The sequence below is a fragment of the Musca autumnalis genome, unplaced genomic scaffold (genome assembly GCF_047663935.1).
Source record: "Musca autumnalis isolate F117 unplaced genomic scaffold, ASM4766393v1 scaffold_5, whole genome shotgun sequence".
NCBI lineage: Eukaryota > Metazoa > Arthropoda > Insecta > Diptera > Muscidae > Musca > Musca autumnalis.
This window is the reverse complement of record NW_027412088.1, coordinates 25075041-25093882: the sequence shown is the minus strand read 5'-3', so window position 1 is coordinate 25093882 and position 18842 is coordinate 25075041. Positions and strand designations below refer to the sequence as shown.

Genomic DNA, 18842 nt, shown 5'->3' with positions numbered 1-18842 from the left:
TTAGTCAATTAAGCTTAAATTACATCTAAAGAGAATTATGAGATAATTTCTTAATGACATACATATAAATTCATTACATTGAAAATACTACGTTGAACGCATGAGATCATTTTTCCGCTAACAACAAAGTCCCAATCCATTTCTAAGAAATCTGACAGGCCATAAGAGTTTGTATTTTCTAAAGTTCAACAAATATGGACAAGTATCTCATTCCCAGTTCGGATTTTTAGAAGGACCCTAGACGTGGACTTTTTAAAGATTTTTAAGAGGGCCCTAGACGTGGATTTTTTAAAGATTTTTAAGAGGACCCTAGACGTGGATTTTTTAAAGATTTTTAAGAGGACCCTAGACGTGGATTTTTTAAAGATTTTTAAGAGGACCCTAGACGTGGATTTTTTAAAGATTTTTAGGAGGACCCTAGACGTGGATTTTTTTAAAGATTTTTAAGAGGACCCTAGACGTGGATTTTTTAAAGATTTTTAAGAGGACCCTAGGCGTGGGTTTTTTTAAAGATTTTTAAGAGAACCATACGTTCGTCACTCCTGGTATTTTTCTACTGTCATAAGCTGAGGGTATTTATGTAGTGCTTGGGCCAAACATCCTTCCTTGCCAAAATTTAAACATGTGTGTTTATTTCCATAACCATATCGTCGTCATAGCCAACCCCCATTAACAGTTCAAATGAGGATTGAAAATGTCATTTACAGATGGCATATAAATGTAAAACATATTTTTTTTTTTTTGTTTTTGAACATTTGTGTCCAAATTGGCGCTTAAGGGATTTTGGTTTTGAGTTTATTTGAGTAATTTATGTTTTTATCCACACACACACATTGATACATACAGATGTACATAAATAAATGTTTGTATGTTGGTTATTGGTTGTTATTGCTCCCTTTTTTGGTGTTTCATTAGACAACAAAATTTGTTTATTTGGCATTTTGGTGTTGATGAAATTGGTTTGTTGTTGTAATCGCTTTTGTAATGTTATGCAGCAGATGTTGTGCCTACAAACAATAATATTTGTATAATATGCCACAATTTATAGGAGTCGCAAAGCAAAAAAAGTTCACACATACATACATTAACATGTATATAAATACCCAACGCCCTTTTGTCCCTGCCTCTACCCTGTGTATGTTTTAAATGTTGTCCTTCCTTTAGGATGGGGGGTTTCGGGTCACATTTTAGATGGGTCACTTCTATGATGGGCATATGACCCTTTTCACCGATGATTATCTTTGTGGCAAGATAAAATAATAAAATTTGGGTCATTTAGACAACCACAAACAAGTACAACTACACCAACAAATAGAACAAAAAATAAATAGTAATTTGAATTAATGTAGAGCACTACATAAGTGGTTAACATTTAACCACATTTAACACAAATTGTTAATTTTCACCCAATGACCTGATAAATGTGTAAATTGTTTCTGGTGGGTTTCCTCCATTTACTTACCCAATCGACTCCAACAATGCCATTAACAAGAACTTTGGAGTTAGGCAATATTATTAATTTCTTGTTTGAATAAAAGGACATTAAGTGCGTAAATTAATTTTTCAGATTTGATAGAAAATCAATTAAAAGAAATATAAAAAGTTTCGCAAAAGATTTATTGCCTCTGGTAATAAAAAGCTTATAAATTATGAGCGGCAGGAGACTGTTTTATACTGTCAAATGGGGGGGACATTTGGGGAGACGGCTAACCGTGTCCATATGTCAGTTTGGCCTTACAATTCGTAATAGTTCTTCTGTTTATTTCGGCTACAATCCTCAAAGAAGTTTCTGTTGCCCTAGGACTACCCGCTATTAAAATTTTAACACGATCCGAGTAGTAGCCTATACCTGGAATCAAAAGCTAATATTTTGAACTTTTGTTGAGGATGAACCTGAAGGAATAGGTCGACATATGTAGTCCATCATGGAACTTTCCATCTCGAACTTAGGTGGTAATTACTCCTCTCACTAGTATGGACTGGCCAACGAAAAACATTATGTCCTGGTAAGCAGGACAACCTGCGCTACCATTGGTGAAAATTTGAAACATATCCTCGTACAGTTCCTTAACTCCACATACGTAACATAACTGGTTGTTCTTGGTCCAGGTTTAAAAATTCTGCCAACTGGACTGATTGTGTCCCTAAAGAATCGGGAGACAGGTGAGTTGGCGAATGAGTGAGCTGTTTTGAGTTTGAGCCCAATATGAATTGAGGCGGCTGCACCGTCCAAATATAAGTTGTGCTAAAACCACTCGGGTTCACCTTGGTAGCTGGGGTACTTCTGCTGCGATGGATTAGAGGTTATCTGCGAGTACAGCATTCAAATTATACCTCTGATCTGCCTGTGCAACTGTTAATCAGTGTTTATATCTTTAAACGTCTATATCTAGGACATGAAACCTCTCCTGACTTGCCTGGAAGCCTGTCTACAAGATTGTGGCAGGGGTGCTCAAGGTGATAACACCCAAACAGGCACTGCATTGATAATATATGCTGTAATTGTGGTGATGAACCGGAAACATCTTCGCTTTGTCATAAACATGTTTGGCTGGTGTCTTAAGGACATAAGGGTGTTTCGTGTTGACATAAAGGGCACCAGTACTCATTTCTCAGGTCGACAATTTGATAGCTCCGAATATTCTTTCACTGCATAGCGATAACGTTGGCATATCACACTGCTACCTCAAAATGTCAGCACCCCAAGTACTACTAGGCAGATATCTTGCACGGCGCGGTCGATTTCCGCCCAATAAGAATTTAGGCGACAGCAACATCCCGAGCGTAGTTGAGCCAAAACTACTCTAGTTTGTCGTGGCAGCTGACACCCCTCAGCTGCAATAGATGGGGGATGTATTTCGAGGACTTTATTCACACTATAACTGCTTAAGGCCTTGGCAACTGCATTCGTGTGAATACTATTTAAACCTGCTTGATACGCTTGTTGATCTAGGGGTTCTCCCCTGTATCGTTGGACCTCTCCCTCTAGAGCATGGATATCCTTCCTGATCTGCCTGTATGTGCCGGGCCTACCCACAAGATGGTGATTGGGATGGCCCACACGGTAACATCCAAGCAGGTACTGCAACGAAAGCATCTCATTGTGTTGCTTTACTGGAAGAATCGTTGCCTCCTCATGTAGATGGTCCACTGAAGATTTGAGGAGGCACCCTGTTGCTGTTCTCAGGGCGGCATTCTGGCAAGTTTGAATCTTTTTCCAATTCGTATCACATAAATTTGGGGACCAGACTGGCGGCATAGCTTACCACAGACCGACCTATGGCGTTATGTGTTGTCAACAAGGTTTCTTTATCTGCACCCCAAGTGCTGCCGGCTGGGGACTTGAGGACCTTGTTTCTACTTTTCAGTTTGTCGCAGATAGCTGTGGAGTGAGCGCACGACGTGAAAGTAGTGTCGAATGTGACCCCTAAAATTTTGGGGCAGTTTGTGGTCGGAATTCTGCTACCGTCGACCACGACATTCAATTCTCTTCCAAACTGCGCTGTCCATGTGGTGAACAGAGTGGCCGTAGATTTAGGGGCGAAAATCTGCATATTCCTCGAATGGAAAAAGGTGGTAAGATCGGTTAAATAGTTGTTCATTCTCTCACAGATGTCATCAGGAAAGGTAACCGACGCCAGGATCGTGCAATCATCCGCATACGTTACGATCTCGATGCCGTCTGGAGGGAGCGGAATACAGGAGCGGTAGAGGTTAAACAGTTCCGGAGATATCACCCCACCTTAGGGAACTCCCTGTTTCACTCCACGGGGTTTGGACTTCTTGTTCCTGAATTCCACGTACGACTGGCGTCCACACATATAATTGACTATCCAACGTTTCAAGCTTGGCCGGAGAGTTGTCGGCTCAATGTCCTCAAACAGCGTAGAGTGCCTGACTGTATCAAAGGCTTTTGATAAGTTCAAGCGCCACCATCACTGTTCTATCGCACGGCCGTCTCTGGTTAAGTCCTTGACAAATATGTGTGGTAATGGCGTGCAGAGCAGTTTTCGTGCTGTGCTGCTTACGGAATCCATGCTGATAATCGGCAACTTGATAGCTATTTCTGATACTGGGGAGGACTAAGGCCTCAAGGGTCTTTGCTACGGGCGACAAATGCGAAATCGGCCTGTACGATTAACTTTTGCTGGCATCCTTGCCGGACTTCCGTAGTGGGACCACCCTGTCCATTTTCCAGACTTCGGGAGCAATGAGGGTGGATAGCGACAAGTTGAGAACTTTAGTGAGATACTCCACTCCCGGCTCATCCAGCTGCTTCAGCATTACCATGGAGATTCCATCAGGGCCCAACGCTTTCGATGATTTAGCGTTCCTGATGGCATTGGCAACATCATCCATTGTAAACTGTGGTGGTTCCTCCTCGGCAGGAAGAGATCTGATGCGACGTAATACTCTTCTCTTCGCCCTGTCACTCTCGGGGTGCTCGACAAACTGTCGATTGAAATAACTTGCGCACCTTTTCGGGTCAGTCAGCGTAACGTCGCCAAACGTGACTGAGGTCCTATCTTCCCTTCTTCCAGGGTTCGAGAGTGACTTAACCGTTGCCCACAATTCACCTATACCGGTTCCAATGTTGCAACTCTTTAGATGATTTAACCACTTGTTCCGCTTGCGCTCGCCGACCAGCCTGTTAACTTCCAGTGTCAGCTCCCTGATTCTGGGGTCATTGGGGTTCGTGCGGCGAAGCTCATCACGCTCATTAGCTGATCCCGTCGCCTCTGCTGGGAAATTGGGTCTTATTCCAGGTATTCGACCAGCAGGGATAAAGCGAGCGGCTGCAGCAGTGATGATGTCTCGGAACTTCCTCTCTGCTACCCGAACATCAGAGGGACTGGGCAGTTCTCTGAAGCGTTGATTTGTGAACTCTCTGAAACCTTGCCAATCCGCTTTTCCATGATTAATGAAAGTGCGGCGTTCAGAGGTTATGAAGTCCGGTGGTCTGTTAATGGAGATGAGGATTGGGAGATGGTCCGACCCAAGGGAAATGACGGGTTGCCATGTCACGTCATTCGTCAGTCCGGGTGCCACGATAGATATGTCAGGCGAACTGTAACAGTCTCCTCTAATCCTGGTGGGTGCGTCCTCGTTCGCAGTGCAGAATGTGGAGCTGTCTATTTGCTTAGCCAGATCTGTACCTCTTTGGTCATTCCCTAGAGCTGAATGTCATAACTCGTGATGTGCATTGAAATCAGCCGGTTATCACCTCGCAACAGAGATATGATGTTAGGCAAATAACGCGGGGCACAGCTATTGACCGGCGGGATATACACATTCAGCAGTTCTATCTCGGCGGATCCACACCTTACCGCTACCCCCATACACTCCAAGTATGGGTCCCTAGAGTCTAGCTCAGGCGAGATAGGTCTGTACTGGACCGACTGGTGCAGTAGGAATGCAAGACCTCCACCCCCACTTCTCGTACGATCCTGGCAAAGAACGTTGTATCCATCACAACTCCGAAGACTGCTGTTGTTGCTCAACTTCGTTTCCTAGATCGCAGCGACCATAATAGTTCTCCGACTCATAAAGTTCACGATCTCATTGATCTTGGTTCGAAGACCATCGCAGTTAAACTGCAGGAATGTCACATCCTCAGGAGCTGGTACAACAATACGCGGTGTTAATGGCTGCGGCTGATACTGCTGTCGGGGAGATTGCGGGGGAGTTTCATAATCCGATGATGTTGATGATGAAGACTCACTGTGGTTCATATTGGCGCAGCACGAGGCAACATAAACTCTGTCGTAATACTCCCTCAGGTAGGTCAGGCCTGAACAGTTTCTAAAATGTACCCATCCTTGGCACCCGTTGCATCTCATTGACACCCACCTATGGTGGATGAGACGTTGACAAACAGAGCAGAACCATGGCCTGGGGTTACTCTCAATCGCGGCACGGGCCAAAAGAATCTGGAGCAGGCATTCCGGAACATGCCGTTCCCAAGATAAAAATAAAGACGAACACAAACAAGTAGTTTGCCGTCTCTGTTAGGCAATTTGGTGTAATTTCAGGCATTGGACCAGGAGCGGCTACAGATGTGGTGACTATGGTCTGGGAATATTTTCACAGCTTCCTGAGGATCTAAAGGAATTGGTAGATTCTGTGAACCCTTATCAATTAGCTTTACGGCGGCTAGAGGTTATGAAGTTGCCAGGACACACATATCATTTATTAGGCCGGGTGCCACAGTGGTGATGTCTGGAGAGCTGTGGCAATCTTATTCTCGTAGAAGTGTCTTCCTTCACTCAATTTGCTCATCTAGCGCTGAATCCCACTTGTTAGTGTCTGCTACAAATTTACAAGACTCACTATGAGCATTGAAGTCCCCTAGCACCAGACAGCTTTACTTTCCAAGCCAATCTTAGACTTTAAGCAACTCTACCTCGACAGTTTTTATACCCTCAGCATTTATGCTAACGAGGGTGTATACACTTTTCAAAATGTGCCTCATCGAAATAATGGTTTTAGACCCCAAGTATGTTTGGACGAAATGTGTTTCCGTCTGTCTGTCTGGCTGGCTGGAGCGCACAATAACTCTAGAACGGATGATCCGATTCGATTCAAATTTTGGCTTTCGTAATATTTTGCCCAAACTTAGTTTAAGTTCGAAGATGGGCTATATCGGTCCACTCCTTCCGGTACCTCCCACACAAAAGTTCGAAAATGTTCGAAAAATTTGTGCGCACGATAACTCTTGGAGGGAGTAATCTTTGCACATCCTGAAATGTGTTCCAGACTTAGGTAAGGTTTCAATATAGACTCAATCGGTTCACTCCTTCGGGTACCTCCCACACAAAATTTCGGAAAAGTTCAGTTTAGGTCCATTTCTCGAATTGCTTTGATTTTTGTTTTAGCGACTTGTATTCACTGCCCCCCCATACTACGTTATCAGTTTCATTAGGGGCAAGTCCATACTTCCTGAGAAAATAGCATGAAAGTTGCAAAAACCCCCTTTGACGCCATGTGAGGTGGTAGGAGAGCAAGATAACTCTAGAACGGTTCTGCCGATTCGGTCCACAATTTGGCCATAGTAATATTTTGTCCAAATATAGTTTAAGTTTGAAGATAAGCCATATCGGTCTACTGCTTCAGGTATCTCCCCCACAAAAGTTCAAAAATGTTGGGAAAAATTGTTCGTACGGTAACTCTTGAAGGGAGTGGCCGATGTGGTTCATACATTACACATCCTAATATATCTACCAGATAAAGATCAGGTTCAAATATGGACTATATTTGTCCACTCCATCCGGTACCTCCCACACAAAATTTCGGATAAGTTCACTTTAAGTCCTGCTATCTAATCACTTTTTTTGTTGAAGCAACTTGCATTCGCTGCTTCCATTACAATGTAAAAGTTTTTTTAGGGGCAAGTCCATACTTCTTGAGCAAACAGCCCGAATAGTGTAAAAACCCCGTATGGCACCATATGTAGTGGCTGGACATCCACTTCCATAATGGTCAATATAGATCCATTCCTTTTAGTATCTCCTCCGCAAAACTTTTGATCTCTAATACCAATGAACATTTTTGTCGGTTCAAATACCCAAAATTTTTAAAAACCCCTAAATACATACGTTTTTATACCCTTCACCATAGGATGGGGGTATATTAAGTTTGTCACTACGTTTGTAACTACTCGAAATAATCATTGTAGACCCCACAAACTATATATATTCTTGATCAGCGTGCAATTCTACATCGATATAGCCATGTCCGTCCGTCTGTCGTCTGTGGAAATCACTCTAGCGTCCGAACGAATTCACGTAGGTTGATGAAATTTTGGGAAAATATGTTATATTTACGTAGGACTTTTGGTATTGAAAGCGGGCTATGTAGGTCCACGCTTTCGTATAGCCCCCATACAAAAAGTCGCGTGACGCGTCGTCGTTTTAAGGAATTTTTAAGATATTTGGCCCATTTTACCACCGAATTGGTTGTAATTTGGTACTTTGTGTCTCCAGAGGCCCAAAAATATTCCTACCAAAGTTGGGTTATATAGGTCCACGTTTTGGTATAGCCCCCATATAAGGCCCCATATAAAGTACGCGTCATTTTAATATATTTTGAATGTATTAGACCAATTTGACCAAAGAATCGGTTGTAACTTGGTATTTTGTGTTTCTAGAAGCTAAGAAACATTTCTACCATAAAATGTTTATATAGGCCCACGTGTTGATATAGCCCCCATAGGACGATATCTCCCGATTTTCGGTATTTTAAAGGTTTTGGCCTCATTATCACACCGAGATGGCTGAAATTTGTGGTGGAGGGTATAAAAAGTTCGGCCCGACCGAACTTAACGCTTTTCTTACTTGTTTTAAATTTGAGTGTCTATTTTTTTATACCCTCCACAAAAATTTATAGGGTATATAACATTTGTTTTTTCGATTGTAACGCATTAAAATAATCTTTTGTGACCGTATAAAGTAGGTATGTACATATATTCTTGGTCAGCGTAAAATTCTAAGTTGATTTAGTCATGTCCGTTCGTTTTTTGTAATCACGCTATCTTCGAATGATTTGAGATACAGGACTGTAATTTTGCCCACATATTTGGTCTGAACTTACATCAAATTCAAAGATGGGTTACATCAGTCCGGTACCGCCCAATTTCAGTTGTTTTTACCCTTTTAGCGACATTTTCAGAGCGCAATAGCTTGATTTGCCATTTAGTGTTCCCAGTGATGTAGAAACTTGACATTGGTCCACGTTTTGTTATAGCCCTCACAAAGCGATACCGCCCCAGCATTTTGACAGCTTTATCTACATTTTCTGGCCGAATTAGACCAAAATAGCTATTATTTGGCGTTTAGGGTTCCTAGTGTTTAAGTAAGTTCTCCACCTAAAATTGTGGGCATAAGAAAAAATAGTGTTGTTCTAGCCTGGAACATATCTCCGAACTTAACATGGTTTTCCATGGAAAATCTTAATTCGCTTTGCGTCGTTTCACTTTGAGTCGTGTTTTTTTGGAACGTATCTACGACGCAAAGCGTGGTCTTGGTGTAGTCCATTTTGAAACTTTTAATAAGTTCGGTTGTTGTTGTAAGTTCGTTTTTTCTGCTTAATATGACTGTGGGCCAATCTCCAGTTCTAGGAATGTGGCTGCTTCTAGGGATTGTAGCCACAAAGCTACTGGCAAGACAGTTGAAAAGGTGCAGTGTGTCGTATGGGCCTGTACCGCAGTTATCTGATGCGAAAGTTATCTGATGCGATCATCCGCTCAGGATTGGATGGTACATGTGCCTTCTCAACAGGCAGGTTAGGGTCCCTCTTCTGTCTGGCATAAGGTTACTTTCACCTATGAAATCAGGTGATTGCCCGACCATCTCATACCCTTTTCACGCACGTCTGCTGTGTGTTGGTCGTCTTTGAGCCACTAGCCTGCATATAAGTAAATGGTACGTTTGTATTTCGAAGTTTGGATCAATGTCAGACACAACCTTCGACAGTTGCCGTACAACTAGACATTATAGCTCGTCACTGTAGAAGTTTGGACTTGCTCGTCCACGAAAAGAAAAATGATATTGCTGTTAGAAGGACCTCAAAGACTACGTACGGTAAAAATTCCAAAAGGATTAAGACATACCGAGGTCTTAAGTGAAGATATTTGAATGTTTGTTGGGGGAAGGCACCCGTAATAGTGGACCGATATTGCACATCTTTCATCTGAAATTTTTACCATAGATAGTCCTTGGAACCCCGCTCACAACGATATAAAGCTTTCCCCGGGGAAAGTCCATACTTCCCGAGATATATAAAATAATGGTGTTAAAGTAAGACATTTCCGAAATATCAAAATCTATATCTCCTTTAATAAAATTTTCAGACCGATCCGAGACGTGTCCCTAAACTACACTGCAGCCTTTAAGGCCTAGCTACATAAGCTGCCTTGCCTGCTTGCCTTGCTTGCTTCTGATAAAAGAATAAAAAGGAAAGGGCAACCCAGTTAGAAATTTTCTCGGCCTTATTAATTCTTTTATTTTTATTATGACAGAAATGAAGCAGGAAAACAAGGCAATCAGACGAGGCAGATTATGTACCCAGACCTTTACATGATTGACGGCCTTCTTTTTTGAAAAACTTATTCATCACATGATAAAGTTCCAACAGCATTCTGGCTAAATCAACTCAATTAGTCCGCTAGCTAGCAAAGTGGGCAGAGAATATCAAATAAATTCATTAACACATTTGCTTGAATAGTTTCCGCAAAAGAGTTTTGCCTGAATTACATTCATATGTTAGATGCTTAACGAGGCTTAGTTCTAAAATAGCTGAAAAAAAAATAATAATAATAATAAAAAAAAAAACAAAACAAAAAACTGAATGAAATCAGATTGAGCTTTTTAAATTACCAAAAGCTCATAGGCTAAGAAGCTATGCCGCTACAGTTTAAGGATGCATTTAATATCTTCTGTTTTGTTAACTTTAAATTTTACTAAATATCTAATATTTCTTCTCTTCAGTTCTTCCATTTTTGTCTATTTTTTCCAAATAAAATAATTCCCTTCACATTATATAACTCATTTTAACTACTTTACGTTTCTTCATAATTCTTCCTAAATCATTCATTATTTGTCTTTTGTTTTATCCGAAATTTTTAATTTTCCAATTACAAAACTCAAATTTGTTTATTAAAATATTTAATTTGTTTTTCCAGAAGAAAAGAAATAAGTAAAACAATAAAAGCAAGAAACAAATACTTGAAAAACCCCAACCACAAAAAAAAAAAAAAAAAAAAAAACAAATCCAAAGACAAAACCAAAACCAAATAAAACCCGAAAGAAACTTCCGAAAACTAAGAACTTCATCAAATATTGCAAAAAACAGTTGAATTGATTGATTACATCGGAAATCCATAAACCAAAGGCATATTACTTACAATGGAACTGAAGCCAATGACCTCAACATTGAAGGTATTCAAAAAAATGCTTGTAAAAATAAATTCTTTTCTTACCCCCCGCCCTCCAAATAAAACCAGTTAACGAACTCCTCCTTCACCAAACCAACCACCTTTCATAACTTAAATAAATAGTTTTACTGTTTAAACATAAAACAAAAAAACCAAAACTTCTTTCACCACTTAAGCTGTAACTGCTACTCTTTTTGTCTCGATTTACTAATTTTTTTGCATTCAACTTTTTAAACAAATAGCAAATTTTTGAAACTATAACTACTACCCTTTTATATAATCCCCTTTAAATATAAACAAAAAAATTTCCCAGAAATGACTTATAAATTTTGTTAAGTCTATATTTAGCTTTAAATGCAAAACCAACACAAACACACACATGTGTATGCTTCTTTCTATAAAATAATATTTATTTAAAAATATTAATAATAATTAAAAGAAATTTAAAATACCATAAAATTTACTTAGTTTTTTATGAAAACTAAGAGAAATAAACCAATAAATAGCTTATGAAAATAAAGTCTATTACAACAGAAATAAATTCATATGTTTTATTTTGCTAACACCACCTAAAAATAACTAAATTATATTACATATTTTTGTTTTAAATTTTTTAGTTGGCATGTCGTTATTTTTTTAATTTCAGTAGTTTTTTGTATTTTTTACTCACAGATATCCTTTTAAGTTAATTATTTAATATTTCACTATAATTTACAAATAATTAATTAAAATATATGATACAGCTGACGATCGCGAACATCCCAAAAGGGAGAATTTCCATGAATATATACACATCCATTTAATTTCCTTTCTTAAATCAAAGAATTTGTTCAAGGACATTTCAAAGAAATGGCTTTCCAATGAAACTACAAAGAATGTGAGATACCAGGACACAAATGATAATATAGAGGATATTTTGTGGTTTCATTATTTTTCTTTTTATCAAATATATACACACACATATATGTAAATATGTATTTACACATGTACATAAACATATCATTTGTCTTATTTATTTGTAGTTTTTTTCTACATTTTTTTTTCTCTTTTTGAAGTTCAAATTTCAGTTGCATGGATTTTTCGATTATTTGTTCTTTTATATTTGATATTTATGCAAATTATTGTGCTGGTGTTTGGCATGCCATGTATGTATGTGTAATATATAATTGTGTGTATGTCTGCACTTGGCTTTGTTAATGGTGATCTGTTATATTTTCTTTTTCTATGATTCAATGCTTCATTTCAGGTCTTTTGTTTACCGAAAAACAAAAGAAAAAATGAAAGGGAAAAATATGAAACATTCAACAAAATACAATAATAATAAAAAAAAATTGTTAAAACTCATTCGCATTTATATAGAAACAAACATTTCATGGTGAATTGTTTTCCCTTTTGTTTGCCATATTTTTTGGAATATGTGTGTGTCTGGTAGTTATGGCAAAATGACGCAAAATAATTTCACTCAAAACAAGAAATGAACCCTTTTTGTTTTCTCGTTGTCAAAACAATAAAGTCTGAATTGATGGTTGGCTGGCTGACTGGTAAATTATTGCAATTCAATAACAAAGAAAAGGCATGGGGAAAAATTCACAAAAAAGGAACATAAACCGATAATTATAGAAATTGTATAGGGTACTCTCAATTAATAGCAATATGGTAGCTAAATTAAAATACAATATATAAAATATAAAATATAAAATATAAAATATAAAATATAAAATATAAAATATAAAATATAAAATATAAAATATAAAATATAAAATATAAAATATAAAATATAAAATATAAAATATAAAATATAAAATATAAAATATAAAATATAAAATATAAAATATAAAATATAAAATATAAAATATAAAATATAAAATATAAAATATAAAATATAAAATATAAAATATAAAATATAAAATATAAAATATAAAATATAAAATATAAAATATAAAATATAAAATATAAAATATAAAATATAAAATATAAAATATAAAATATAAAATATAAAATATAAAATATAAAATATAAAATATAAAATATAAAATATAAAATATAAAATATAAAATATAAAATATAAAATATAAAATATAAAATATAAAATATAAAATATAAAATATAAAATATAAAATATAAAATATAAAATATAAAATATAAAATATAAAATATAAAATATAAAATATAAAATATAAAATATAAAATATAAAATATAAAATATAAAATATAAAATATAAAATATAAAATATAAAATATAAAATATAAAATATAAAATATAAAATATAAAATATAAAATATAAAATATAAAATATAAAATATAAAATATAAAATATAAAATATAAAATATAAAATATAAAATATAAAATATAAAATATAAAATATAAAATATAAAATATAAAATATAAAATATAAAATATAAAATATAAAATATAAAATATAAAATATAAAATATAAAATATAAAATATAAAATATAAAATATAAAATATAAAATATAAAATATAAAATATAAAATATAAAATATAAAATATAAAATATAAAATATAAAATATAAAATATAAAATATAAAATATAAAATATAAAATATAAAATATAAAATATAAAATATAAAATATAAAATATAAAATATAAAATATAAAATATAAAATATAAAATATAAAATATAAAATATAAAATATAAAATATAAAATATAAAAATAAAATATAAAATATAAAATATAAAATATAAAATATAAAATATAAAATATAAAATATAAAATATAAAATATAAAATATAAAATATAAAATATAAAATATAAAATATAAAATATAAAATATAAAATATAAAATATAAAATATAAAATATAAAATATAAAATATAAAATATAAAATATAAAATATAAAATATAAAATATAAAATATAAAATATAAAATATAAAATATAAAATATAAAATATAAAATATAAAATATAAAATATAAAATATAAAATATAAAATATAAAATATAAAATATAAAATATAAAATATAAAATATAAAATATAAAATATAAAATATAAAATATAAAATATAAAATATAAAATATAAAATATAAAATATAAAATATAAAATATAAAATATAAAATATAAAATATAAAATATAAAATATAAAATATAAAATATAAAATATAAAATATAAAATATAAAATATAAAATATAAAATATAAAATATAAAATATAAAATATAAAATATAAAATATAAAATATAAAATATAAAATATAAAATATAAAATATAAAATATAAAATATAAAATATAAAATATAAAATATAAAATATAAAATATAAAATATAAAATATAAAATATAAAATATAAAATATAAAATATAAAATATAAAATATAAAATATAAAATATAAAATATAAAATATAAAATATAAAATATAAAATATAAAATATAAAATATAAAATATAAAATATAAAATATAAAATATAAAATATAAAATATAAAATATAAAATATAAAATATAAAATATAAAATATAAAATATAAAATATAAAATATAAAATATAAAATATAAAATATAAAATATAAAATATAAAATATAAAATATAAAATATAAAATATAAAATATAAAATATAAAATATAAAATATAAAATATAAAATATAAAATATAAAATATAAAATATAAAATATAAAATATAAAATATAAAATATAAAATATAAAATATAAAATATAAAATATAAAATATAAAATATAAAATATAAAATATAAAATATAAAATATAAAATATAAAATATAAAATATAAAATATAAAATATAAAATATAAAATATAAAATATAAAATATAAAATATAAAATATAAAATATAAAATATAAAATATAAAATATAAAATATAAAATATAAAATATAAAATATAAAATATAAAATATAAAATATAAAATATAAAAATAAAATATAAAATATAAAATATAAAATATAAAATATAAAATATAAAATATAAAATATAAAATATAAAATATAAAATATAAAATATAAAATATAAAATATAAAATATAAAATATAAAATATAAAATATAAAATATAAAATATAAAATATAAAATATAAAATATAAAATATAAAATATAAAATATAAAATATAAAATATAAAATATAAAATATAAAATATAAAATATAAAATATAAAATATAAAATATAAAATAAAATATAAAATATAAAATATAAAATATAAAATATAAAATATAATATAAAATATAAAATATAAAATATAAAATATAAAATATAAAATATAAAATATAAAATATAAAATATAAAATATAAAATATAAAATATAAAATATAAAATATAAAATATAAAATATAAAATATAAAATATAAAATATAAAATATAAAATATAAAATATAAAATATAAAATATAAAATATAAAATATAAAATATAAAATATAAAATATAAAATATAAAATATAAAATATAAAATATAAAATATAAAATATAAAATATAAAATATAAAATATAAAATATAAAATATAAAATATAAAATATAAAATATAAAATATAAAATATAAAATATAAAATATAAAATATAAAATATAAAATATAAAATATAAAATATAAAATATAAAATATAAAATATAAAATATAAAATATAAAATATAAAATAAAATATAAAATATAAAATATAAAATATAAAATATAAAATATAAAATATAAAATATAAAATATAAAATATAAAATATAAAATATAAAATATAAAATATAAAATATAAAATATAAAATATAAAATATAAAATATAAAATATAAAATATAAAATATAAAATATAAAATATAAAATATAAAATATAAAATATAAAATATAAAATATAAAATATAAAATATAAAATATAAAATATAAAATATAAAATATAAAATATAAAATATAAAATATAAAATATAAAATATAAAATATAAAATATAAAATATAAAATATAAAATATAAAATATAAAATATAAAATATAAAATATAAAATATAAAATATAAAATATAAAATATAAAATATAAAATATAAAATATAAAATATAAAATATAAAATATAAAATATAAAATATAAAATATAAAATATAAAATATAAAATATAAAATATAAAATATAAAATATAAAATATAAAATATAAAATATAAAATATAAAATATAAAATATAAAATATAAAATATAAAATATAAAATATAAAATATAAAATATAAAATATAAAATATAAAATATAAAAATATAAAATATAAAATATAAAATATAAAATATAAAATATAAAATATAAAATATAAAATATAAAATATAAAATATAAAATATAAAATATAAAATATAAAATATAAAATATAAAATATAAAATATAAAATATAAAATATAAAATATAAAATATAAAATATAAAATATAAAATATAAAATATAAAATATAAAATATAAAATATAAAATATAAAATATAAAATATAAAATATAAAATATAAAATATAAAATATAAAATATAAAATATAAAATATAAAATATAAAATATAAAATATAAAATATAAATATAAAATATAAAATATAAAATATAAAATATAAAATATAAAATATAAAATATAAAATATAAAATATAAAATATAAAATATAAAATATAAAATATAAAATATAAAATATAAAATATAAAATATAAAATATAAAATATAAAATATAAAATATAAAATATAAAATATAAAATATAAAATATAAAATATAAATATAAAATATAAAATATAAAATATAAAATATAAAATATAAAATATAAAATATAAAATATAAAATATAAAATATAAAATATAAAATATAAAATATAAAATATAAAATATAAAATATAAAATATAAAATATAAAATATAAAATATAAAATATAAAATATAAAATATAAAATATAAAATATAAAATATAAAATATAAAATATAAAATATAAAATATAAAATATAAAATATAAAATATAAAATATAAAATATAAAATATAAAATATAAAATATAAAATATAAAATATAAAATATAAAATATAAAATATAAAATATAAAATATAAAATATAAAATATAAAATATAAAAATATAAAATATAAAATATAAAATATAAAATATAAAATATAAAATATAAAATATAAAATATAAAATATAAAATATAAAATATAAAATATAAAATATAAAATATAAAATATAAAATATAAAATATAAAATATAAAATATAAAATATAAAATATAAAATATAAAATATAAAATATAAAATATAAAATATAAAATATAAAATATAAAATATAAAATATAAAATATAAAATATAAAATATAAAATATAAAATATAAAATATAAAATATAAAATATAAAATATAAAATATAAAATATAAAATATAAAATATAAAATATAAAATATAAAATATAAAATATAAAATATAAAATATAAAATATAAAATATAAAATATAAAATATAAAATATAAAATATAAAATATAAAATATAAAATATAAAATATAAAATATAAAATATAAAATATAAAATATAAAATATAAAATATAAAATATAAAATATAAAATATAAAATATAAAATATAAAATATAAAATATAAAATATAAAATATAAAATATAAAATATAAAATATAAAATATAAAATATAAAATATAAAATATAAAATATAAAATATAAAATATAAAATATAAAATATAAAATATAAAATATAAAATATAAAATATAAAATATAAAATATAAAATATAAAATATAAAATATAAAATATAAAATATAAAATATAAAATATAAAATATAAAATATAAAATATAAAATATAAAATATAAAATATAAAATATAAAATATAAAATATAAAATATAAAATATAAAATATAAAATATAAAATATAAAATATAAAATATAAAATATAAAATATAAAATATAAAATATAAATATAAAATATAAAATATAAAATATAAAATATAAAATATAAAATATAAAATATAAAATATAAAATATAAAATATAAAATATAAAATATAAAATATAAAATATAAATATAAAATATAAAATATAAAATATAAAATATAAAATATAAAATATAAAATATAAAATATAAAATATAAAATATAAAATATAAAATATAAAATATAAAATATAAAATATAAAATATAAAATATAAAATATAAAATATAAAATATAAAATATAAAATATAAAATATAAAATATAAATATAAAATATAAAATATAAAAATATAAAATATAAAATATAAAATATAAAATATAAAATATAAAATATAAAATATAAAATATAAAATATAAAATATAAAATATAAAATATAAAATATAAAATATAAAATATAAAATATAAAATATAAAATATAAAATATAAAATATAAAATATAAAATATAAAATATAAAATATAAAATATAAAATATAAAATATAAAATATAAAATATAAAATATAAAATATAAAATATAAAATATAAAATATAAAATATAAAATATAAAATATAAAATATAAAATATAAAATATAAAATATAAAATATAAAATATAAATTTAAAATATAAAATATAAAATATAAAATATAAAATATAAAATATAAAATATAAAATATAAAATATAAAATATAAAATATAAAATATAAAATATAAAATATAAAATATAAAATATAAAATATAAAATATAAAATATAAAATATAAAATATAAAATATAAAATATAAAATATAAAATATAAAATATAAAATATAAAATATAAAATATAAAATATAAAATATAAAATATAAAATATAAAATATAAAATATAAAATATAAAATATAAAATATAAAATATAAAATATAAAATATAAAATATAAAATATAAAATATAAAATATAAAATATAAAATATAAAATATAAAATATAAAATATAAAATATAAAATATAAAATATAAAATATAAAATATAAAATATAAAATATAAAATATAAAATATAAAATATAAAATATAAAATATAAATATAAATAT

At 26.2% G+C, this 18842-nt stretch overlaps 1 long non-coding RNA gene across 1 annotated transcript in view; it reads left to right on the top strand.

Annotated features, from left to right (window-relative positions):
* LOC141386417 (uncharacterized) overlaps positions 1-10794 on the top strand; it is an 86647-nt gene extending 75853 nt beyond the window's left edge. Inside the window, exon 3 of the long non-coding RNA XR_012408370.1 lies at positions 10679-10794. This is a non-coding gene — a long non-coding RNA (uncharacterized lncRNA). The remainder of the gene's footprint in view (positions 1-10678) is intronic.
* The last annotated feature ends 8048 nt before the right edge of the window (positions 10795-18842 follow it).